The sequence below is a fragment of the Copadichromis virginalis genome, linkage group LG13 (assembly GCF_057382275.1).
Source record: "Copadichromis virginalis isolate Kocher_CV1m ecotype Utaka linkage group LG13, C_Virginalis_male_GT1.1, whole genome shotgun sequence".
NCBI lineage: Eukaryota > Metazoa > Chordata > Actinopteri > Cichliformes > Cichlidae > Copadichromis > Copadichromis virginalis.
The window spans coordinates 30,702,831-30,728,282 of record NC_140630.1 but is presented as its reverse complement, the minus strand read 5'-3'; the positions used below and the strand labels follow the sequence as shown (position 1 = coordinate 30,728,282).

Below are 25,452 nucleotides of genomic sequence, written 5' to 3'. Positions count from 1 at the left end.
AACCAGCGTTCCTCCCTGTCCGAGATGTGTACATCCTCATCATTGAAAGAGTGTCCACTGGCCTGTAGGTGTAAATAGACTGCAGATTCCTGGCCTGACGAGGTAGCTCTTCTGTGTTTGCATAATTATGATTAAGGAACTGACCTCCCAGTCCATTGTTCCTTCAGTGGGCTGGTTTCAGTCATTATGCAAATGTACTGTTTATAAGATTGGAGAAACCTGCAGTCAGCTGAGACTGAAGAAGTCACTTGGATGAGTGACGAAACGTTTCTCCCACAAAACGCTACGTCCAGATGAGCAGAATCAACTTTTGGAGATTTACTTTCCTGGATGATTGAGAATGCATCAAAACAAATGGTTATTGTTTCCAAAGTTGCCTCTGACAGTAGTTTTTAATATACTGTTATCACAAACTGGCTTTGCAAAGCCCTCCAAACCACCCACCACACCCACCACCTATGTCCACCACCACATATTTCAGTACCACCTTTATAACTGCCTCCCTTTTGTAAGTATAGCCCTGACTCACAACAGTAATTGTGTGTTTTCAACCTCTGCTGCCTTCGACTAATTTTACCACAGATTGAAATGAAATGACCCCCCCCCCCCGACACACACACACACACACCAAACCCCCACACCCCACCAACCGCTACCTCTACTACACAGACGCCGTGCCGAGTGGCAATCAGGAGTCTGAATGAACTGTGTTTCCTCAGCAGACACAAGGCTGATTCCAAAGCTAATAGTCATTGTTTGAAGTGACACCACTGCCCTGGCATTTGCTTAACCTTCTGTCTTATGCACAAGGCAGAGTCAATGCACAATCCCTCCTTAATTAATATCTTCCCTCTCTTTCCACTCTGCCACTCCCCCCACCTCTATTTCATCCCTCTACTAACAGAGAAGGAAAAAAGAAAGATGGATAGTGTCATTTTTACATTTTCCCTGCTAAAACAGCTATTGTTTGCACAAATGTGCCTTCCTTTCTGTCTTTTACAGTTCAATAGCCCACAGCACTGTAGTGGGACCTTCTCAAAGAATATATGTAAGTGACATTTTAACAGCTTTTTAACAGCTTTCACTGTTATTATCTGTAAAGTTAATTTGATAAGTAGCAGTTTTTATTTTTCCTGATGGAGTCTGCCTTTCTTGGACTTAGTGTTATAGAGGAATCTCAAAATGGAGACACTGGACACTGCAGAAAACAACAACCAAAAGATTTTCATGATGCACTTCCATGATATTGTCTCCTGTTCAGATTACCCAAACCAGATTTGGAACTCATTGCAAGTCTAATCAGATGGTTCCTTGCATATTACTCAAACGAGCTTGCAAAGAAAAGCGTCTGGACTTCTTTAAGTTACTTGAAGACGTTTCACCTCTCATCCGAGAAACTTCTTCAGTTCTAAGGTCAAATGGTGGAGAGTCCCAGATATAAACCTAGTGGGAGTTTCCCCCCACAGAGGGACAAAAGGACCCCCTGATGATCCTCTAATCGCCTGAGCCAAGGTGTGAAACTGGGCGTGGGTCCCAATCAGCCAGAGTTTCGGGTGAGTTCATTGTGAAACCTGGCCCCACCTTATCATGCGAATTCCTGAGGTCAGATGGCCCAGGATGTGAGTGGGCGTTAAGGCGTCTGGGAAGGGATCTCAAAACTGGATTATAGATGGCAGAGAGTTGGTGTCGTAAACCACCGCCTCTGTTCAAAGATGGTCGCTCACAATGGACATAGATGGCTTCTTTCACTCCTCTTTCAAGCCATCTGTCCTCTCTGTCCAAAATGTGAACATTTTGGACAGAGAGGACAGATGGTATAGGAAGCCATCTATGTGAACTGATACCATCCAGTGATATTTCAAAAAGTCAAGTTAAATGCATTTTTTTTTCCCATTCATCTATGCAGGGGTCCAATAGGAAGTTAAATTTGCATACTCTGAACAACATTGTTGTGATAACCATGAAATTTAAGAATAAAAAACTCACATTTAAACAATTTTAAATAATCCAGCTCTGCAGTCTTATTGTTTCAGACTCGCACTTACTTTTAAATAAAGTGAAGTAAAGTAAAATTACAAAAGTAAAGTGAATATTGCTGGTGGCATTCACACTTCTGCTATTCTAGCAGTACTTCTCTCACTCAATGAGAGAGATTCACATCCTGCAACAAAACAGCTAGTTAAGACAGAGTTATTCACTTTGGTGCAGTTGATGGAAGATCTGGAGATTTAAAAACTACCGATGATTAAATTCTTAATTTAATCACCAATTTGTCAATTGCTTGAACTTGACTTTTCAGCTGCCCTGGTAAACTGCCCTGTTGTGCTCTGCACCTTGGCCTGACTGATTCATTGCAGTTTGCTATGCTATGATAGCTTGTAGCATTTTACATTTTGTTGGCATTATGACATTGTTGTGATTTGTACTCTTGTTTGATGTACCACCAACAACATTCTGCACTAATTCCAATTCAACTGCTCTAAATGAAAACTTGTGCGTTTTTTCACAGCATTATTACTGCGATATTATGACAATAAGTCTGCAGTGATCAGACAGGCTGGCACTACTGTTACTCATCAGGACTGGGGAAGGATCCTCGTGATTACATGTATTGGTTTAAAGCAAAAACATGCTATTCAAGCACATGGTGCATTCTGCACCACTTGACAGATGTCATCAAAACTGACCTACAATGGGAGTCTTCAAGACAAGACAAACGAACTGGCTAAGCTTGAGGGTAAATGAAAATTCAAAGATATACACAGCGACACATTTCTCTGCAGGTGTCATGGAGGATGGAGGATTTACATAACAATTGCACAGATTGGCAGATAGCCTTCTGTGTTAAATCCACCTTTTTTTCAACACCCCAAGACTTCAGTATACCCCGAGACTCACACTCTAGACTCCACTCTTCTATAAATAAGAATCAATGTCTAGTCAAGACTGAAGCCTTGCCAATAAGACCAGGAATAAAGTCGGAGGTAAACAATACCATGACTGCTCTTGGTCTCCAACAAACACTCTGAATCCTAATCCCTCTTCTCTAAAGCTCTCTCCTCTCTTACTTAATTCTATCCTATTCTTTTTTTTTTATTTATGAGTGCTCCATCAGACCAAAGAGCAAATGTAATCTACTCACAGAGAGCAAAACAGTGACAATGTGACTAATCAAAGAAAAGAACAGCTGACTTGAAACTGTATTAACATATTACAGACACATTATAATCATTATTCCTACACTGAAATTGAATCAGTCATTTCCATACACTGAATGATTGAATGTGGTGTGATTGTAATAGCTGAAAGCTGTTTATTATTCTACTCTAACAAGCTTTCAATCCTTGGAGTTGCTATGCAAGAATATTGCACCTTGTCCTGATTATAAGGATTATGATGCAGCAATTTTAGAATGCTGTTGTGATTAGAGTTTGACTGAAATGGGGCACGTGCCAATATTCATACTTTTGGAATGCAGTTGCTGATAGCTAGTTCTCAGGCAGTCCTAATGGGAAATTTGAACTTTTGCACATTTCTGCTTCTGCCAAGACTTAACTCTTGCCACGATAACATTCAAAATTAAGCAGCGTACAACACCTCAACTATTTGATCTGCATTCATAAAATTAAACTATTTTCCATCATGTCATCTTTGAAAAAGAGAAAGACGCAGCTTTCCAAATATGTACTGTATATGCATTAACTAAAGTGAAGCTAAAGTAAAATGGCCCGCAGTTCCAGGAACCATGTATCACCTCCTATACAGCCCTATACTGTGAGCGACCCTAAATCTTTTACCCATGGAATGGCTGGCCTTGTATCACAGTGTAACTTCAGTTCTACATTTTCACCAATTTGTCAGTATGTCAACAAAAACTATTTTAAATATTCTAAAGAAACTGATAGCCTTCCTATACCGATTGAGCATGCCTTTTTTGTTCCTACACCCGATCTATCATTTACTGAAGCTTAGTGAGGAACTCTAGGTACATTGATGGGACTGCATTGTGCTGCAAAAGTTTAATGTTTAAGCAAAACTACTTGGTAATTGGCTTCATCCAGACCGTTAAACCTGTCTGATCCACTGAGTTGAGTGACTTGTCTACTATCATTACAAGAAACATTGGTTTCGTGGAGCAACATGCTGAACCGTTTTTACTCTGCACCACTCCACTCTTCTCTTAGAATCCTGACAAAACATGATGTATCTGATATCCCTGTGTTGGTGTTGCTCCTGCCTCATCATAAAGATGTTTGTCCAGGATAATAACTGTCTATTGTCCTGATAATAACCTTCTCAACTGGGTATACTTCTGCTTCCTCGCAACAAGGCCCTTTCTCATTTATCTTTTGTTTCTCAGCAAAACACTTTCTGGGGGACTTGGGAAGGGAGGTACAGGAGGAAACATCATTGAAAGCAAAGTTTTTAATGATTTATTAGACAGAGTAATTTAATATATAGCGACACACCGTATCAGGAAAGTTGTATTCAGAAAAACGAATAGGATGATTATATGGAAAGTAGAGAATTAACTTCCCACTGGATAGAAGCAAATATATTCAATTCATGTGTCTTGTCTCAGTTTAATTAACCACCAGCAACAAAAATTTTCATGTCATTATTTTCTGTTCGCAATATATTCGTCCAGAATATCGAAACCTAAACGACACTTTGGATATTACCAAGTGGAACAGTGCAGAAGTTTAGCTTAGACATATCTTTTTAGAAGGAGAATGGCATATTGAGCAGAATTAAAGTAAAGTTTTGTGTGTCACTGTTACTTGTTTGTGTAATGCTTCATCATTAACAGGAAACTGTGATCTTCTAAGACCATAAAATGAATGAAACAGCAAACCCTCGCCGTTTGGTATCGTGGCTAAGCTTGCGTTGTATGCGTCAAATAGGACAGGACCCATCTGGACAGCGAGGTCCGTCATTTGCTTTGCCTGCTGTGTTTGTAGTAGCCCATTTTTTCCTCTCATTCACTTTCTCTCTCTGGGGGTGTCCAATGAAGTGGTCAGCAGTTGACAGGTGCTGCCGTGGCTGACAGGCCAAACACAGTGTGCAAGTGTATGTGCGTGTGTGCCCGTGTGTGCGTGCTCGCACGCGTATAGTGGGCACTGCTTTGGGGCCTGTCAGCCCTGTGCTGCAGAGCATGGCAGGAACAAAGCCACAGGGACAAGGAGTCAATGACATCTCTCTCTCTCTTTTGCTGTATGTCTCTCTGTCACCTGGTTTTATTTCAGCTGCCCTCTCCAAAATTTTGCTATGCAAGTATGAAAAGTATAGAAATGCAATGTTTTTCTCGTAACAGAGCGGACCATTCGGGTTTGAATTTTGTGGTGTAACCCAAGACAATGAGAGATTTTGGTGTCATGGTGTGAAGACTGAGCAAATAGCTTGGTGGGTGGGCCTGACACTCATGACACAGAGAACTCTCGAGGGAGCGCTGATATGTGCAGAGAGCCGTAGTAGGACAGCACTTTTTGTCTTTTTATTAGCAAGGCTAGCAACATTTCGGCTCAACTGGAAAATGTCACTTTAGCATGCTAACTTTTGCTAATCAGTGTTCAGTGGGTTTGTGGGCTTAAATGATTGGTAGAATGTTTTACTTTGGTTTGGACATTTTGGACAAAATCCTGTGAGTGTGGCCTGCTGGACATAACATAAGTCATAAGTCAGTAAGATTTGCTCTATCTTAATGCATCTTAATTTGTAAACAGTCTGGTATCTGCTAATTTATCTCTCTCAGGCCTAAGACGAGTTCTGACCAAAACTGCTACATGGAAAGAACTTGTACCCATGTTTAAATATTCCAACACAAGACCTGGAGGATTATTTCATGTATGAGCCCTCTTAAGCCAAAGTCACTGAAGATGGCTTGATGGCTTTACTTCTCTGCAATCCACAGATCAAAAAGAGCCCTAAGACTATAGAGACTGTCCTACAAAACCTCTACACCCCACATTCATGGGTTCACGGTTTGCCTTCCCCCCTCTGAATCTAACAGTCAGCCATCAGGGCCATCTTTCTTTCCGTGGCCTCGTCCAACCGGTCTTCCTGCGGGACAGTCAACTCCAGCTGGATGATTTGCTTTGACACCTGAGACAACAGAGCTATGTCAGGCCTGAGTGTGGCAGTTATGATGATGTCCAGGAATCTCCGTTGCCTCTCTAGGCCAACAAGGACTTGTCTGTAACTTCCTGTGACAGACCAGCACCCTGCCCTGCGCCTTACTTTGAAGAGGGGAGGAAGTTGATTGTGTGCTTTGTTGAAAGTTCCAGGTTGATAGCTGCTGATGCTGTGGCGGTGGTGGTGATGTGGTCATGGAACTAACAATACCTGTTGTTTCCCCAGATCCTTGCAGAGCTGCTATGAATGTGCTCCTGCTGGCAGAGGTGACAAACAGGTGAGTCAGCCAGGCCAGAGCTGAACAGATTCCCTTCAAATTCCTGGTGAGGGAGGTAATTGTGACTGTTAATTCAATACCAATAATTACCAGTAATTGTTACTGAATTGCTCAAATGCTTTAAGAAATATATTTTGTTGGGCTGAGAAAATATATCCAGTTGGACGCTCCAAACAGGTACGACTTCTATAAGAATGACTCGGACAACCTGTCTTTAAGCACTGATGGGTTGCTGGACGCATGTTAGATATTATTGTAATAAACATTATTTATAGTTGCTGAAATATTTGCTCATGGTTGGCCTGCAGCTACATCCCCCTTTATAATACATAGCACAGCTTTTATGCCCGTCGGAATATTCTTATGATGCAGACTTCCATTTCCTCGTCACACTCCCAGCTGCACTTAAGATATGGCTTAGTTGCTAGTGGTGGATCCTCATCAGGCTTGACCAAGGGAGTGTGTGTGTGTGTGTGCACACACTGCTACTCACCATGTTGGTATCTAAATTAAATTGTCTTTATCTCCTACAGAAAAAAAGGAAAGGGGAGGATGGGAAGCGCTTGGGAGTGGGGGTGAAAATTAATTTGTTAGATCAAAAAAATATTTAATTTTGCTGCACATCAAACAAACTTTGTCTTCAGACAGGGTGTACCGAGACAGGCCCGCCTTTTTCCTTCTTCTTCTTCCTCTTCTTTTTCTTCATCTGCTTCCTCTTTTTTTTCTTTAATTAAAAAAGCATCCTATTATTACAGCAGATGAAAAGGAAACATCTATTCAAACACTACAGTCGTACCGGACTACCACTAATCTTTTGGTAATTATTTTTTAATTGAATCTTTTGAACACAAAAGCCCTGAACAGATGCTTGCATTACCGTGGTCCCACATCATGCGCCACGCCATGTATACGAGATGATGCCTGCCTCGCCACAAGCGAACAGCAGAACAACATGGAAATGGAAGAGAGGGGAGTCGAGGAAGGCAGAGAGGAGAAAAGGACTTTGATGGAAGTAGGCGAGAGGATTGGGAGGTCTGGAGAGATGGAAAGTTTTGAGTAGATGAACAGCTCAGCACCTCTTTAAATGTCTGAACATGCACATGTGTTTGTATGCACACACACACACACACACACACACACACACACACACACACACACACACACACACACACACACAGAAGAGAGCCTTTCTGCAGAAGCGTACACTTGGATATAAACCGAGAGGTCAAGCAGCTTGAATTTTAACTGTGCCTTCTTGCCTCCGTCACTTTTCCTCGCAATCCTTCTTTTGCCTCAAGTCTGGACATCTCCAAACTTCAGCATCTAAAGAGTGCTGATTCTGAGCACATAATGATCGGTCTTAAGAGGATGGAAGGGGGGCGCGTTACTTGAAAGAGAAAAAGCCCCAAAAGATGAACCCAGTCTCAACTTTCCAGCTTTTTCGCCTCCCGGAAAGGACCTTAAAAACACCTTATTACCACAGTGTTCCCCATTTCACTGACATTTGATATGGTTCTGAATTTGAGCGAGGGATCCGGGATGATGTGCGCAAAAGTTCTCACTATGAGATGCTTGAGAAGCGCTTAAAAGACATGTTGAGGGAGATGCAAAGAGGGGCTTAAGGAGCAGGCAAATAGCAGCGGCTCGGAGAAAGAGACATCTTTAGCTTGGCTTTATGCAACACTATATTGGCTCTTAATCATGTCGAGTACCCGTCAGAGCTTGCCAAAGCAGGTTCAATCACATTACTCCTTCATTTTATGTGTGTGTGTGTGGGAAGGAGTGTTTCCTCTGGCTTTTATGTGCTTGCGTGTGTGTCTGCATAACACAAAATGCCGGCGAATGTGAAGGTGTAAGCATGTACTTACACCGGCTAGGTGGAGTTATGATCACAGCATTTTGGGCCTCATGATAAATACACTCGTATATATATAAATATATATGACATCAAAATCTCCCTCTCATCTTAAACAGTGTATGTTTTCATCTTAATATATTTTTTAATAGTAGTAATAAAACAAAAAAGGATTATGGTTATGTTTTTTATATATTGTGAACTTAGACCAAGTAGGTATACAGTATTTGAGCAAGGCTTGTTTTAAGTTATAGCTACAGGTTACATGTCATGCACTGGAAATCTTAAAGTAAATGGTTTTTAAACAGTACACGGTCCTGTGGGAAGCATTTTTATCATCCAAACAACAGGGTCAAAGCACATGGTGACATACACTGCACTTGACAGCAGTTCTAGGGATAAAGGCCTGAGAATGCATTGATACTGATAATGTCCTCAAAAAAAAGCAAACATACCTATGTGAACCAAATATGAGAAGCAAGTGACTTTAAAGTGAAAACTACACTTACCCAGTTATCGGAACAGGTGAAGAAAAAAATATAGGAAGGCCAACAGTCACATATTCTGATTTTGATCAGTTAGAGTTACCCATCATCATCAACGACACCTTTGACCTCAAATTTTAACTGTCAGACCAGCTCCATCAATAATAAGAGAAGCTTGAGAAATATGGGCCCCAGATTTGGGAGAGACAGCTTAAGCGAAATGTGCACACGTATGGACGATACGTGCGTCTCCATTAATTTTCTAAATCTTCAAAGCTGGCTAATGACAATGAAGTGTTGACTTGAAGACAGATAATGGTGATAGAAAGAGAAAGATGCTGTTTGGGATGTGGGATGGCAAGGCGCGGGTGGTGGGGAGGGATTGTGCGACAGAGAGGACCGAATGAGAGATCAACAATGCCATAAATAACCTTGGGAGAAGTCACCTATCCTCCCGCAGGCGACAGCTCGTCAGGGAAATGAATGGGTTGTCACTGTCGTCTTTGTGCCCATAGCTGAGGGCACTGAAGCTGGCACCGCTGCACTTGCAGACACTAACACAAGTGGGGGAAAAAAAAGCTTTTCTTGCTTTCATTTTTTCCTTTTTTAACGTCTTTGACCCCCCCCCCCCCCCCCCACACACACACACACACAGACACACACACACACACAGCACAACACAAACACACAGGTTCACAAACACTCTTTGAAAGCATGAATCCACTTAAGCAAAATTGACACGCCAAAGCAAGGAGTAGAGTCGATGGCGTGCACGGGAATGTAGAAGCTCGCACACTCTCCAGCCCACTCACTCAGCACTCAGTGTCTGTCTTCCCCTCTCTATATATCTCCATTTGTCTCTCTGGACTCCAGGTGTGTTGCTTGGATTTCATCCCTGCAGCATTTTATTCTCAGCCGGCACAAAATTTACCCACAGTTCAACAGGCTCCGGCACCGCATCGCGCGCGCACACACACGTAGACTCTGCGAGGGAAACCAGCGTGTGTGCGCGCTGCGGCTTTTTGTGCTCCTCAGATGAAACAGATCAACAGCTCAGAGCTATACGCACATTGTTTATCAAATTACAAACACCTTCATTACTCGACTATTTTTGCCAGGAGAGATTTGTTCAAACATGTTGTGAAATTAGTGCAGATGTTGTCGTTATTTGTTTATTTACCTGATGTGTTTTATTCATAATAACAATGCTGTCATCATTTCTGATGGGGATGATACACTTTTCTAGTCTGCCTTCAGCTGTTCTTTAGAGATCACAGCAATAAACACCCCAAAATTTGACATTATTATTGAACATTTAAATAGAAGAATAATGTTTCGGCCTATTTCTTCTTCACATTTCCCTTTGAAGTAAACATCTGGAACTAGCTCCACCTTGAGTAGCTATAAAAGTACTACTTACACATTGATGGCTTATTTTTGATAAAAGTACAAGGCTCAATTTTCTTATAAACTTTTATTTTCCAATTACAAATATAACACTTTACTGATAATACTTTACACTTTTGTGTTTCCACTCAGTTTGTATTTTAGGTTTCTTCTCATTTTGGATTTTACCCAGTGTAGTGTTCATAATAACATCACCAACCTTGAGTGCACCAACATTATATTCATCTTTAGGCAGAGATCTGGATTCCAGGAAAATAACACAGAGTATTTTTTACATCCAGCAGATCCATTAAGGTTTAGGATTAAGATTTATGTTTTTGCCAAATACTACACAAGCGCCATTTTTCAGAAACTGAAAGTAATTTTGGCCTTGCAGCTTTTGTTTTCTACATTTTTCTGTTTGAGTCATGTAGGCAAAAGTTTCATAAAGAGAGGGTTGACGTTTGCTTAATCCTCACCTCTGTTCTGTGGCCCAACCCTAACACTAACTTTAAAAGTTATCAGTAAATGTAATTTGTGCAATTTCTTAAAAGGAAATTGTTTGCAACAAAAACAATCGTTTTAACTGAAATGAATAAAAAAAATATTTACAAAAAAAAGTGTTAAGTGTTGCCTTTGTCAGAAAATTAGGGTTAAGGCTTTTACACACTGGTGATGTAAAATCAATTTCAATATTTCATTCAACAAAAATAGGTTTCAAACTCTTCTTCACGTATTCATAATTATTCTTAGCTACAACAACTGCATCATTTCAAAGGAAAATCCTCATTGCTTGATGTCGACTTCATTTCTTCACAGTATATTTTTTGAAGATGAAAAAATGCAGTGCTTTCAGTGTGTATATACATTACACAACAAATTCAGATCTGAAAAATTTAGAATTTTTGTCGTTCTTTTTGCCACACACTCAGTGTGTAATGGCCTTAGCATTAACAAATATGATAGGTTAGCAGTCTGAACATGTCTGAACAGTTTGTGCACACGATTGAAATATGTCCCTCACTATACTGTATGGCTTGAGAAAGGAACTCCCAGAAATACATGAGCAACAGTCACAAAAATCTCTTGCACACAATCCTTGGCATGAATTGCCACCTCTTACACACAGCCCTGCCCCTAGGCTCTCTTTGTAAATACCAACAGTACTTTTAAATTTGTGCTATCGCAAGGCGTTAGCAAATCTGGCTCTTGATCATAATATTGTCCTAAGTAGATGTCACAGAAAAAACAGTATTGAGCAATTTTCCTTAAACGCTTTGAAAATAGAAATTGTAATAATACTTATAAATCATGTTCTAATCTATAATATGTCATTGGACTGTTTTCTAATTAAATGAACATGGTATTGTTCGTTTTTGGTTGCAGAACACTCGGCTTTGTCGTGGTATCCGTCCTTTCTGAAAGAAAAGCCCACACCTTTGCTTAATATTTTGAAGTCTGCTAAGCCCGAGTGTGTCTGCATTTATAAAGGTTTGTGTGCATTTCTCTGTGAAATAGTTGCTTTGTCAGTGAACAAGCTGACAAGTCAAAAATACATAACCCCAGCATTATTCCACGTATTCACATCTGAAAAAAAGTCACAGGCTCCTTTTATACGGGGAATGGCTTCACAATTCATTTCAATTTCCTGCAGGGCCCGAGTGACTTCAGAGAGCGAGTAATCTGACGAAGAACTCCATTTAGCCTCGCACTTACATCTTAACCCCAAAACCCGATATTTCACAAATATGACTCTATTGCATGCGAGGAACGCTGCCTGTCGACTTTATTTAATTTGAGAAAGGTCTGGGCGGAACATATTGCAGCCCCTCCCTCTCTGACATCAAACCCTTGCCTAAAGTGGCGCTCGGCACAAGAAACAGGACTACTTACATCACAAAATGGGCTCTAAATGCAAACAGGCATAACTAGGGACAGCCAAATCATACACTCCACCCCCCTTCATTTTCTTTTCTTTTTTTTTTTAACCCCCTTCATGTGGAAGAGAGTTCGGGGGCCTTTTTTTCTTCAAATTTCACACTGTGTTGTATTGTGCTTGGATAAAAATGAAGTGGAGAAATGAGGAGAAAGGGACAGAGTGAGAGAGAGGGGATGGAAGAGAAGAGAGAAAAATCAATAGTGAGGACATAGCTGGGGGGTTTCCATATTACATTTTGCATAGACGTCGGCTGTAATTTGCCTTTGATCTCAGTCCCAAGATGACTCACTGAAGCCATCTTCCACAGCCAATTGGGGGTGCGGGGAGTGAAGGGAGGGTGGCGGAGAGGCAGGGAGGGATAGAAGGAGTGGGTGGAGGGTTAAAGATGGAGAGAAAAGAAAGAGAAGGGTGGTGTGTGTGTGTGTGTGTGTGTGTGTGTGTGTGTGTGTGTGTGTGTGTGTGTGTGTGTGTGTGTGTGTGTGGGAAGGGGGAGGTAGTCGACCACAAGTCCTAGATGCCAGGCCAGGGCTTCATACATTCTGCTGAGATGTCTTTTTTGTTACAGATTGGATGTAATGCAGATTCTACTGGCTGCTCATAGAGCCACATGTAAGTCCAGTATGTCCAGTTCACCCAGACAGATGAAAGCACTGTGCCAATCAGCGTTTTTTCTGCCATGGGAACATGTAAAAGTTTTCAATTACAAGTAAATTAAAAGTCCTGCAATCTATATTTTTATCCCTTATAACAATTAAATGGTTTATTTCAACATTTTCACATTATTATTTATTCAGAACCAGGCCAGTCTTCATACACACTGCTGTGGCACACTGGTTCTACTGGTCTGCGATTGGGGCTTTTCTTTCATGTTTTTTTTTCTTTCATACAAATTCAGTTCATCTTTAGAATATTTATTTAACCAAAGTGTCAATTGTCACGCGTTTTTTGTAAAGTAAAAGTCAAACATAACTATATGTCACTCATAACAAATAATTTACATCAAGTTGCTTTAAATTATGAACATCAAGATAAAAAAATCCTACAAAATGGCCCCATTTCACATCATTATTTATTCAGAACTAATGAATCATTATAATTAATAGATTAACATATGAGTGACACTTTAATATAGTGGGTTTAAGTCTATGGAGCCGATTTGAACTCTTTTCCACTCTCTTTGATCAGCTCATAAAATGTGATGCAGTGTAAAATCAACAGTCAGTACAGGCTGATGAGGCAAATATATACACGTGGATTCAGTGTTCAGCCATACCACAGTGTAAACATACTCTTGCTGTCTTTTGCTAAAGTAAAAAAGTTTTTTTTAGCATAATAGCGATCTAAGACTTTTCAGTTAAATTCTAATCAAAGTAATTCTAATCTGTCATACTTTTTGTATGAATATTATTGTGTAATATTATGTGCTGCTAACAAAGTCTTGGCTTACCTTATAAGAACAATCTCATTCTCAAATAAAATATGTTAAATTCCAGCTTAACCCTTAAATTTTGATGACTCTAAACTAGCAGAAACTGAAGCTACTCAAGCCAAATGCCTTGATGGGGAAACACTATCAACAGTTTCAGATCATCTGGCTGCAGCGTTTCATCGCTCAGCCAAGAAACACTTCAGTCTGAAGATGAACCAAATCAGCTTTATGGGATACTCAAGCACAGTATTCTCAGACTTTACATGCTGTAAATGTATTGAATGTAAGCAGTATGCTGACTACATGGAATAAACGTACATCGAAACAATGTACTGAAACTCTCGCAGTGAGCAACGAACGATTTAAAATCAGTCTGGGCAGTGGAATGCTATGAAATAATGAATGAAGACATAAAAGTAATTAATAGATAGAGCTGTCTCTGAGAGAAAGGAGAGGAGGATTCGTCATCTCTTCTCTACACAATGCCATTGTTCCTTGCGACATTCACCAGCCGCTGTGTTATTAATGATCCTGCCTTGCAGAACATACATTTTTCTCTTTCCTTTCTCGGTCGGAAACTTTTTTGGAGCTTTTTGTCCTTCGTCCTTCATCTCCCATCCCCCACCACTATTGCCACTATTGCCTGTCACCATCCGTACCATCCTCTTTTTTCCATATAAAATTGTTCAGGTATTGTGTCACTACGCAGTACATTCTCTCTAGAGAGGCAGGTACGCTCAGGAGTACTGTATTTTGATGAACGGGAAATTTGGCTGGAACTTTTTTTCCCAAGATAAAACTTTTGTTCTTTCCATTGCTTTGGTGTTTTGTCAGGATGCTCCGGTGTAGCATTGTTTCAGTGTAACATTGTGACTAAAAGGATGCTTCCACACACATCTGACATTGATGAAGTTGCTTTTGTGATGCCAGCAGCTCCTCAAATGTAGCTGAATTTTGGTTTGTTTCACAGATACAGTCTAAGCAAAACACAAAAAAGCTGATTGAAAATCATCCATTCATCATCCATTTACTTTTAGAGGCAATAGTTTCTAAAAGTGAAGTGAGTAAGCTAACCCTAACCCTAACACTAATCATAATTATGACCCTAACCTTAAAACCACATTGTGAGCTTTCAAATTCATGAGGACTGTTGGCTCCTTCAAGTATACTGGCATTCCAGTTTTTGGGCCTTACAAAGTTGCTTAAACAAGTACGAACACACACACTTTTCCCCATTAACCCCGTGGCCAAGTTTACCATTAGAGTTAAACCAGTTGTCTTCAGTACAATCACGCAAATTATATAATCTGTTCTGAGTCCTTCTGTCTCATGTAAGCCCAGAATGAGTCCATGAAATCCTTGTAGTCAGACAGGTTCATCTTCATTTTTTTAAATAGCAAAGCCAGTCAAACACCATCAGGTCAGGTAAGCCTGAACAGTTACAAACGCAGGAAATTTATGTTACTTGCTGTCAGTAATTACAAATAATGCTGTTTTAGACCAGCTGCTGTTTTTTCTCTTATTTTTCCACTCTTTAAAGTTAAAGAAGTCTATTCAGTGTTAAATTGGCTACTCGTGATGCTCTAGTAAGTTTCCACCTATCCTGCATTTCTGTCATAATTTGGCCCTTACTTGTCAAACATACTGGAGTGTGTTTTTGTTCTCATGCTAGCACCCAGTTTCTTGGTGTGGGTAGCAGAATTTGATATTATTTGAGGCTTATTCCTAATCGCCCAGACGGTAAATATTGCACATTTCTTTTGCGGTGGGCTAATGGGCATGTAACTTTATAGGCAAACATGTGAAGTGGTATTCCTCCAGTGACTGGGAGTTTAGCGGTAGTGCCAGGCACTCCCCGAAGAAGAAAGATTTGTCAGATGGCACCGTCTAGCTCAGCTTATGAGAAACAGACCTTCAGGAGAGGCTAAGTGTCCAATCTCTTGTGACTAAGAACAGTAAAAGAGCACAATCATCGGTAAATGGACTATTTCAAAACCAGAAGCATGGCTCCCCGTGTGTTTTGGCATCGTCCCCTGTTGAAATGTACACCTTCACCATCCTTCGCCAGGAGTGCACTGCGGATTATTGCTATTATTACACTTCATAAATCACCTCCTTTCACAAGATTGATGATTTTCCAGTCCACGCTTAGCACGTTGCGGTGGATCTTTTTCAAAAAATTTGTTTTTTTCTCTTGAAGATTCAGGTCCATTTGGCTGTCGATCTTCTGCGCTATGGCTGAATTAGCATGCAGCCTCAATAATCTACCCCCTCGTCTCTCATGGCTCAGTCCACAATCCCTAATGATGAAATGAATTACACCGTCTATTGTCAGAGTGCTTTAATCATATTAGCTTCTGCTAAAATGACAGAGCATTGTTCGGGGCCCCAGACAAAAGAAGACACATCTAAGGTACAATGGACTTCGGATCTCTCTCAGTGAATTACATTAATTCTAAATAATGTCACGTTAAGCTGCCTGTCCAATAGAGGGAGTGAAAGAGGTTTGACTGGGATGGCATTTGTACCTTCATCACTGCTCCTAATGAGACACTAGCCTATAATACTGACAGATGTTCACGGACATGGAATGATTTTTTTTTCCCACTTAGAAATGGATTTATTATATCTGTCCACCTTATTAGAGTTATTTGTATAATTGGTCCTTTATTTGTATTTTTAAGTACATTTTATGAATAAAATACTTTAAAAAAATCTTGTAAAAGTATTTGAAAAGTTTAAAGACACAGATGTTCACGTCTTACACCATATGGCCAAAAGTTTCTGAAAACTGTTTTCTACATATGTTGCTTTTTGATGCAGCAGCAGCTATTGAAAGCCTAACCTAACCCAGTGTGCGTACATTTATAAGGGCTACCCACACTGCAAGAAACTAATCCAGGGAGACACAAATGACAACTTAAGATGAAGTGAAATAAGCAGGTCTGGACTAAAACTTATCTCAACTCTAAGGAGAGAAGAGGAAAGAATTACAAATGAGACCAAAAAATACCTTTGATTGACGACAGGATTGTAAATATATTAAATAGCTACAGTTGGTATTCTTAGCTACAAAGTATTGGGTGATGAGCAAATCACTGCATGTGTGGGTGAAGTTTTAGGTTGCCTTTTTAAAAGAGACGCATTCTGAGAGTTATTCAAGCAGATATCCAGAGTTTATTAGATACAAAACGTGATCTCTGTAGACTGTGTTTAAAAGTAGATTCCCAGTCTAAAAAGTAAAATCAATGCAATAAAGTTACCCGGAAAAAGTCAGAGAAAGTGTCAAGTTATTAAGATGACTATCAGAGTTGGGTCTCTGTATACTTTTGGCCTTTTAGCATCTTCCCGTATCATACTGAAAGCAAACACAGACTCGTGTGCAGGCAGGCTCATGCTTTTGCTGCGGGAGAATTGCTAAACAACTGACCGAGCGCTTAATTCAATCATTTCTACCGGGTACTAGCCCACCCCTGTCGCTGTTCATTGATGAAGGCTCTTTAAGGAGAGCAATATTTAGCATATCTGGCTAAATGGTCCTAACAAGCCCCAGCTTGCACCATGTTAAAAATTAATAAATAATAAAAGAAGGAGAAAGTGTGAGGTTGCCAGGGAAATAATTTGCCTCTCTTGAACTGATGATGGCATGCACTTTATGCAAATTGGTGTCTTGGGACAACAAAATCCCTCTTAATACATATGCAGATTTCATAAAAGAGAGAGAGAGACCTGAGTAAGGAGGGAGGAGATGAGAGAGCGCGTCTGGAGGTAGGAAAGGAAGATGATAAATAAGTCAGCATTAAAGTGAAAGGGTGTATGTGAATTTCATGTTCATAAAATCAATGTAAAGCTCTAATTCTTTTGATAGTAAGATGAAAAGATTTGTGTATGTATGAGAGAGACGGTGTGTTTGCAGCGTACATCAAGTATGTAATGCTGCAGGCAGTGTGTGTGAAAATCACCAGTAACTGCAGTAAATCTCAATAACAAAACATTATTTGTCCCCCTTACTTATAGCTGAACTTGCCTACATCTTTGCATTTTATCTGGAAGTAATAATCTGAAGTTGTGCTGTATTTTTATGCACTGTCAACATTTTTGTTATCAGCTGTCACTTCATCTTATAATTCTATCATTAGAGGACAATTTGGCTTATAGATAATTATGTCATGCCATATTTTTAAACACCTGGACTTTCCATGACTACTTAATATGTAGGGTCCTTTCTATATAATCGACTAATAATGTGGAGTTGCATTTTGGTGAAGTCTGGTCATAGACTGTATATAAAAAATGAATGTGACATCATCTATTTATTTCCGGACATTCTGAAGCATTGATATTCGTTTTTTTTTAGGTAATACAGTAATACATTATAAAATATTTATAATAATTGGTGTGATACAGTTGGTCACACAAGCCATAAATTACCGGATAGGAACTGCTCTGGAAGGAACCAGCGGCTCAAACACTGTGGAGAACTCCAGGTCAGTTACTCAAATTAGCAGAAGCTAAAGCCGGTAGGTCTTATGTACCTTTTACCAACCTGATGAAAGCTGCCTTTTCATGAGGAGCTGCACATTTGTACTATCCGATCAGCAGCATTATTGTATCCCTTCAAACTGGGTAAAGCAGCACATTATGTTTAATTTGTGGGCAAAAATCATTGACAAAAGTCTCATGCAAGAGAAAAAAGATTTCCCCTGCTTGTCAGAAATAAGGAGACAAAAAGATACCAAGTTTAGTGGTCAGTAATTAGAAACTATTAATAATACAGCTGTCAACAACTTGTCATTACAGCAGTGCTGCAGTTTGACAGAAAAAAAGTAAACACAGAAACATTTTTCTAAAGAAAAGCGGTCATTGACTAAGACGACATATGTCAAGAGAATATTACTGATGATGATGTAGCAACTATAAAAGTTCTGTTTTATAAACTATATCATTAACATGGAATTATAAAAAAGGAACAATTATGGATAATTCTACTAATTTTTTTGTCATTTTTGTGCTTTTAACATTCAGTTTTATACATTTTTTTATATTCTTGTCTCTATATAGGTGTAATGAGAATAAGTGTCCCTAATATGATCATCTTAGACACACAGCTCTACCTTTGAGCACAGGCACTCCATCCATCTGCTGTTTAAACTTTTGTTTGTAAGGAGCAGCCAATAAGAAGAAAAAAAGGGGGGAGCTAAAATAATTGGTTTCAGAGGATGAACAGAGTGGCTGCACAAAGGCCTTTTTAGTCACACAAATCCATCTCTAAAAATTACCTTCAATTGAAGTGGCAAGGATAGTCCTCAACACCACCTAAAAGTACTCACATATTCTTTTGCATTGTTCACTATGCAACACCCAAAGAGTCATAACTCTATGACAAGCATAATTTAATATTTATATATAAAATCAATGGCATGAAAAGTTTCCTCTGTATTTTAAAAGAAACACTTCTGGTAATATTAATGTGACGCTGTGGTGGATGTTAAATGTGTCTGATCACAACAACCAAATAAAATGTCAAGTAAATAAAACACAAGAATATCACGATCTCACTGTTAAGTACAGTTTAAGTCAAATTAAGATATGTAATCAACCGAATAATTTTATTAATGTAAAACTAAAACAAACAAAAGTTTGAACATTTGACTTTACATTTTGGTTAGGTTACCTTTAAATGTTGCTCAAAAAGTGGAAACTTTTTAGGAGCTATGATTGGTCAGACTTCATAGATATCTGCTGCTTGGTATACATGGTGCAGTTATTTTAGACTACTAGCTGGTAAGAAAAGCAAGCTGTGTCTTTCAGACAGAAAATCACAAGAACTTGGAAATGTTTGTCAAAATCAAATGACTGGAAGTGGACAGATGTAAGGACATCGATGGTTACACTCACGTGCAATAAAGAGGATGTATGTTGGTATCACAAGACAGCTTCACAATTTGTTTTGCTAACTCATCTACACAAGGCATTTTGTAGAGTGTATATCAACCATGGCAGTTTGTGTTGAAACAACAGCAGTAATCTCTGATTTCAACTTTTTTCTTAAAATGATCAACAATAATATTTATTCTAAACGTGGCTGTAATACTCCATTGCAATAACAATTAGCTCAGGTGTTAAATTAAAAAATGTTCAGTTTAATGTTTCACCTGGTTTGAAATTCTCACTAAAGGACGTTTAATAATAATAATAATAATAATCAGTTTTTGAAAGGAAAATACAGTAAGAAAAAGTTCCAGTATGTATGGAGAGAAAGACTCACTCTACATACATAAACACACTTGCTCTGTTTCCTCAGCCTGCTCCCCAATCCCTCCCCCACTCCCACTCCCCACCACACCCTGCTTTCGCTGAGGAAGTTTTGAATCCTGTCATTCCAGCACTTCTTTCATGTGTGCCTCGACTGCGGGCCTCTCCTCCTTTTGTATTGTTTTATTATTTATGCATGGGGAGAGATGGTGGTTGGTTTTTGCGAGGGTTTGGGGCGGTGGTGGTGGGGGGGATGTCTTAGCAGCAGTAGCATTACGACGTATCAGTGGTGTGTGTGTGTGTGTGTGTGTGTGGGGGGGGGGGGTGGGGGGGGGGGGCTAATTCATATTCTGTTTCAGCAACATCTTTGAGAGCCAGAGAGTTCAAACATTTTCTAAGCAAATGTGGAGAAAGACAGGGGAGAACGGAGGGGAAAGGCAAGAAGAGAGGGAGGACAAGACACAAGGGGCATGTGTGAGGTTGTGCGTGATAGTGTGATTTTGAATACACTTGTCCATATGTTTGAGTATGTATGCTTGTGTGTGTGTGTGTGTGTGTGTGTGTGTATAGCGTATACAGTATGTGTTAGTATTCAAGAACAGATGGAGTTAAGAAGAAGTGCGTGATGGAGCAGGTTCAAGAGAGGAAGCAATGAAAAAAAAGGAAGGAAATGGGAACAATACGCTGAGGAGTGGCTACAGTGTTACAAAACTTTCTGTGTGGAAAGTGATTAAAATAGATGTGAAAGAGGCATCGCAGGGTGGGGATGGGGGTGGGGGGTGTAATGAGAGACAAGGGCTGTTGCTGTTACTGCCCCCATCTTCCGCATATGGATGCCCATATGTAGTGTATATGTCCATTTACTGTAGGTGTGAGTGCATGTGAATCACACTGTTTTCACAGATGGAAAGGATTTTCCTTGTGAAAAGTTTCAATAGGCTGTTTGACAAAACTATAAATCCCTGTAGATATTCGGAGAAAGAGGGCAGGATCTGCAAAACAATATCAGACTTTTGACTCTTTTGTAATTTTGCAGCTAGCTCATATTCATATATTTGAAAAGTATGGAAAAGGTTCGTTTTTAAAACCTAACGTAACAGGTGCAGACTTTAATTGGAGATTATGTATCAGAAGTCCAGGAATGGGACCACGCCTCCAAACACGCTCCTTCCAGTTCTCATCTATATATGTTCCCCCAGTTCTGCAAGCTGTCATTCCCGTTTACATGCCCCACCCTCGCTCCCCTTTTCAATTCTTTAACTTCTTTACTTCTGTTTAGTACATAAGGATCTGTCAGGCGTGGGAGCCGTCGCCAGGCCCCCTTCAGGCCTTCCACAAATCGCAGCTCAATTCATGTCCAAGCATTAACCTTTACCTACTAAAATGCTGTCAAGCCTAAAATGAGGATGTGGGCCCAGCTAGTGAAATATGTATGTGATTTTAATTGATACTTGATGATACAGCATGCTTTTTGATGACAGACTATTAAGCCAGACTAACAGCAATGTGTTAGGTCAGATGGTGACTCCAAAGCCAACCTTATGTCTACATGGGTGGCCACTTAACTGGCTACTTGCAGCCCATCTAGGTTTTAGGGTAATGGTTAGGGGTAAAGTTTGGGATTTGGTTAACATCCACCCCTTTTTATAGAAATTTCCTCTACTGTTATCACCCAAATTATAAAGCTTTAAACAGGAAAATTACAATGCCAAAAGTGATTCTAGTTTAGCAAGTGGCTAAAACAGCACCTAACCTAACCCTAGACAAGTCACCTGTGAACAGGCGGATCTCAAGAACGTGTGATTTTTATTTCAGATAATCAAGTAAAGTTTTATGGTTTTCACATTGAATGTTTCATTGACATAATGCTATAGTCTGGCTACAAAGTTCCATGGTTTCCTCAAAAAAGCCTGACAGCGTGGGCACAGTGCATGTTGCGTGCTGTTTGGAAGCCCCTTAAGTAGCGTTGTGATAATAGAAAACATGGCATCAGAGCTAACAGAAAGCGTCAAGCTGATATTTAAAGAAAGAAAACACAAAGCTTCTTGAGCCTCAACTCCTTTGGCTAGACCAAAGGTTTCTAAGGGGACAGTGACTGACACACTCACACACTGCAGAGACTTTTCAAAGCACAGTCAGGGAGACTATACAAGTTCAATATATTATGATGTGTTCACTGAGAAATAGAGGCACAGCTTCTCCACTCATAACTGATTTTGCTAAATAAAGAAGTCAGACTCGAAATGTAAAAACTTCTGTGAACGAAGGCTGAAAAAGTGCCAGAAGATGAGTAGAGCGTTTTTATAGTTTCTTAGGGGAGGAAAGATTATAAATGCTTGGTCTGGATTAAGACAAACCAGCATTTCAGAGTGGATGACGAAAAAAAGTCCTATCACCTCCCTCCACAGTAGGAAAGCAGCACGTATGGAAACTGTGCCAAACCTTGTCACTCCTTATAGCTGTTCTCCGGCCAGTTTACACTGCACTTAACTAAAGCTGAAGCCTGCTGGGGCCCCAGGGTGCCCCTGTCTGTGCCAGCCATATCAATAGTCACCATGGCTGGGCTCAGCTCTGACACTGTACTCGAGACTATTGCACCATCGCCTTAACACCCAAACCATCCAGCCTAATCATAATCAGTGGCTGTATAAGTACTTGTCTGTGTGGGTGTGTTTGCTGTGTGTGTGTGAGTGTTTCTCCCCACTTTTTCACCACATCTTCAGCACATGCCCTTAAGCATGTGCAAAATGGCTCAGTATCAAAGACTGATGATTGAACCGAAAACATACTCTACTCTGAGAAAAAACACAAGACCCTCAGTGTGTGTGTGTTTGAATTTGTGTGGGTGTGCATGTTTGCGGCAGATTTGCGCATTGCATGAACTAAGCATGTGTGTGTAACTGTGTGTCCACTGTAAAAACAAAGAGAGGCAGAGAGGCAAGGAGACATTTGCTGAGATGTATTGAATTTCAATAAAAACTGCAATGAGGAGTTTGAAGCTGAGGCGATTTTTCAGTCTCTCATTGTTCTGTCTCGAATTAGTCGTGGTACACTCCATTTTCACCATGCCCAGCTAATCAGATCTCCTCCTGTCCCGTGGGCTTTCCCTCATTTGGTATGTCCCATGAGTCATGTGCCAATCAAATTGCTCATCAATGTCTGCCTCTTTCTTTTTTCTTGGTCTCTTGCTCCCTTCCTTCTTTTAAGCCATTTCATTAAACTGTGTCATAAGAAAAGTTAATGAAGCTGGCTAGCCATGTTATGCTGAATATCATGTAAGGGATAGAAAAGGTAGCCTAAATCCATTTGATGGAAATCATGTCAGATGTAACGGAATAGATGTCAAGATCGTCTGGCCTGGATTTGAGCTGCAATCTAACTTTGAGCTACCAGCATTTTTCTTTTTCTTACAGGAACAAATAATGCACATCAGTAGTTGATTTAAGTCCACAAAGGACAAATGGAGTCTGCAAAGCACCAAGAGTACTTCATTAACCCACAATATAGGGTTTGGTTACAAGCAGCAATCCAACCTCCAATTTTATTTTACTTGAAAGAAGCAAGCCCTTTTTCACTACCAAAGCCATGAATATAGGGTTGCCAAGTGTGTTAAAGTATCCCTGATCAGAGTTCAGTTGAGGCACTGATGGTAGTGGTGATGACTGTAAGGATGTTGGGGTATAAAGCTGTGTCTTTAGAGTAAGTTACACAGGTAATTAGAGAACACCTCTATATCGACTGTTGTACCATGTTTGCTGTGAAGCTTCATGCAGCATGTCTTTTAAATATAAAGGCTTTTTTGGTTGCTATCACTTTTAGTCAAACTGTATGTCATGAGCACATATGGCATGTACAACATGGGCATAGCCACTGTTGCATCAGCTGCTGGTTTTTGGAGTCATGTGTTGGTTTTATTGGAGGAAGAAGTCACTACAGGTGTTGATTGCAAACTTATTAGGTAATCCCAGCAAGCTTTGTTAGCAGCCACAGGTGCAACATTCTTACACGCTAATTATTGCTAAAGAACAGATTAACAAAATACTGGAATTTACTCAGCAAAGTGCACGTAGGTCTTACAAAGCCTCTTATCAGACTGTTTGTCACAGTCAGTTCCATTAAAAGGACAACGGTTGCTAGGTCCAGTTCAGCTTTTGGCTACAGCTGCCTGCATTGGCACTTCCGTCAGTGGAAACAGCTTTGTGTCTGACTTTAAGCCTTAAAAAACATCAAATTGCAGTTATGCAAACAAACGTATGCCCTCTACAGTTGTTACAGTGAACAACATACAAGCCAGTTAGTTCTTTAGCGCATTCTTGGAACTAATTTGTTGTCATTTTAGAGTAATAGCTGTATCCTCCACAACAGAGCCTCATCAACACCCTCCAATTAATTAATTTATGCCACACACCCAAGAGGCCAAGTCAAACACTCATGTGAAGCTGTTAGTTATACGAGTAAATGTAAATGCAAGGTAAAGGCCTCTCATGATTTTTTTATCCACTCTCATACTGTCATTTGTATGACACAACATACATTCCTTGTAAACTTTACAGAATGCATTATTGACCAAGTTAAACATTATATTCTTTGATTACTGTGTCGTTTTACAGTCAGTCACAGATGTCAAAAAAGTCTGTAATATTTCTTAGCTCGTTAAAGCATATTATACAAATATTTTTTTCTTGCACATAGTCCTCTGCAGCTTTTAAGACCAACCCCAAGTTAAGTAGTCAGGTAATTATGTCTTTAAAATGTATGTATTCTATACATGAAGATCTTTAACAAACAACAAAAAGTGTCAGTTTTGGAAATCATTGCACTTCTTTTTGAGTTGCATCCACATCATCTAAAGGCCAGCCTGTTACTGCAAGAGTGAATATTTGCAAGATATACAGCATGGGGAATTTGTCTTGGAAAGCTGCTTCCTTCTTCATAATGACAAGGTCAAGAGAGTTGGCCTCGCTATATGTGATTTTCCTCATCAGGCATAATTGAGCTGTGTCCGTGGATATGTGATTTAAGATTCCCCTTTAAGGCAGGAAGAGAAAGTACAACAATGACAAGGTTCTATATTCTGGGGATCTACACTGTAATTTTAACAGAAAACTTACCTTCTAATATTACTGATGACATGATTCCAATCAGAAGATAGGTGAGAGGTAGAGTTATTAGGGTGATATTTTAGCCACATGCTAAACAAGTAATAGTTTGAGACACTGGAAGATGTTCCATCATCCTTTCTTATATTAGGCATGCCAGGTAATTTATAAACGTAACCATAAAAGATCACTGGTGAACCATTTAGGGTTAAGGTGAATATTAAACAATACATTGTAATTGCAAAAATGCATGTTGGCCTTATCTTTGTCACTGGGTATACTAAATAGGCAAGTTTCATAAAATGAAGCTGATGTTAACTTAAACCTGCCTTCATCAAAACTGCGATGAATGTCCCAAATTTTCCAAACATAAGCTGACAGAATTCTGCTCTATTCTTGCACACTTTTGGGTGGCATGATTAAAGTCTCACCTCTCGCACTGCTCCAATAATTTCAGATTAATTCTCGGGCTCTTATAATTTCCTGGATAAAGAAAAAAAAGTTCTTTCTCTACAATTATACTGTTGGAGGGAACAATGTCCCATTTGGGATTTTAAGCCATTTACACAGATGATTCCAGTAATGCCATGCAAAT

The 25,452-nt window shown here is 39.8% G+C and overlaps 1 long non-coding RNA gene across 1 annotated transcript in view; it reads left to right on the top strand.

Moving 5' to 3' along the window:
* Positions 1–6,354: 6,354 nt before the first annotated feature.
* Positions 6,355–25,452, top strand: part of LOC146695954 (uncharacterized) — a 73,205-nt gene continuing 54,107 nt past the window's right edge. The window contains exon 1 of the long non-coding RNA XR_014923650.1: positions 6,355–6,409. This is a non-coding gene — a long non-coding RNA (uncharacterized LOC146695954). The remainder of the gene's footprint in view (positions 6,410–25,452) is intronic.